Here is a 1,471-nt window from a genome sequence, read left to right as displayed (position 1 = left end):
AATGGGTGACATGGATTTCGGGTTTCTTTGCTTTGATCAGTCCAGAAAGACTTGACCTGCATCCTTGCATAACAGAAGCACCATCAGCTCCAAACCCACAGTTTTTTTGCCACTGTTCCTCTGTCAACTCAACCTGCTCTTGAAATCCTTTTGAAATGCCTATTGGATATAGATAGATAAAATTAGCCCATTATATATGGATTATAACAGTGGATTATAATATAATCATTATATGCACACCTATCACAGTAACCAAGTCAAACAATGGAATGACTGCTTCCCTAACGTTTTAGTTATATTTAGTACAATACATGTACCAGATGCGCGAAATCTGACATCGATTCCGTTGTGACACTGAAACCCGCTGTGAAACAGCTGAAACAGTGAATGCATTGCAACCATCAGGGGCCCGTTGCCAGAAACTTCGTAAAGTTACGATTAATTTTAAGTCTAATGTTAATGTTAAGGTTAATTTTAATAGCGTTGCCAGAAACCACTTAAACTAACTTACTTAAGTGAAAACTTACGATAACAGGAACTTCATCACAAGGCTGCTGATTGGATGGGAATCGATCACAAAATTCAAATTCATACACATTTATTGTACATCACAGTAATTTATGCATATTATGATGGCCTAAACACATATAAATAATATTTGATGAAATATTACGTGGTCATGAATTAATTCTGCACAACAAGACAAATTCTCACACTGTAACACGAGACGCGAGAATCGTGGCAAGCGTTGCAAACCTTTGAAACAAAGAGAACAAATGCCATACGTCATTTATAAATGTATTGTTTTGTTTTATTAGCGGTAGATAATTAATGATTTTGACGTGTTTTTCAAGAAAAACACACATTGTATTCATTATTATAAAATATAATATCACTATAATTGTAATTCGTGGTGTAAATGTGTTATTTTCAACTTAATATTAAAGTTAAGGGAGGGTCTAGGATCTCTTAAGTTAAGAGAAAAGTTACGAGAATTTTTAATTCTCTTAACTTTACGAAGTTTCTGGCAACGCTTTAAGAGAAAAACTTAAGTTTAAGGTTAATGTTAAGACTAATTTTTTTCTGGCAACGGGCCCCAGGTCTTTCTAAACATCATTGCACCACATTTCATCACTGAGCGCATTGTAGGGATATTCTGAAACACAATTACTCACTAGTTTCAATTATGAAGCGAAATCCAGTGGAAATCCAGTCGGTGATCTTTCGAAACGAGCAAAAATGACGAAATCAGTTTGTGCTTGTTGTGAATCGGGTAGCATCTATACTAGTATAGAGTATAGATGCTACCCGATTCATAGATATATATTCATAGATATAGATTCTATACATTATAACTCCTATAAAGCCCACCTGGGGTACCTCGTCCGTTCTGTTTGTACGGTGGGGCTGTTGGGACCTAATTAACGTCGTACACATTTTTTCACAATTTTTATAAAATTAATGATCAATC

The sequence above is a fragment of the Priapulus caudatus genome, unplaced genomic scaffold (genome assembly GCF_000485595.1).
Source record: "Priapulus caudatus unplaced genomic scaffold, Priapulus_caudatus-5.0.1 Scaffold51, whole genome shotgun sequence".
Taxonomy (NCBI): Eukaryota; Metazoa; Priapulida; class Priapulimorpha; order Priapulimorphida; family Priapulidae; genus Priapulus; species Priapulus caudatus.
Note: the sequence above shows the minus strand (reverse complement) of the source record.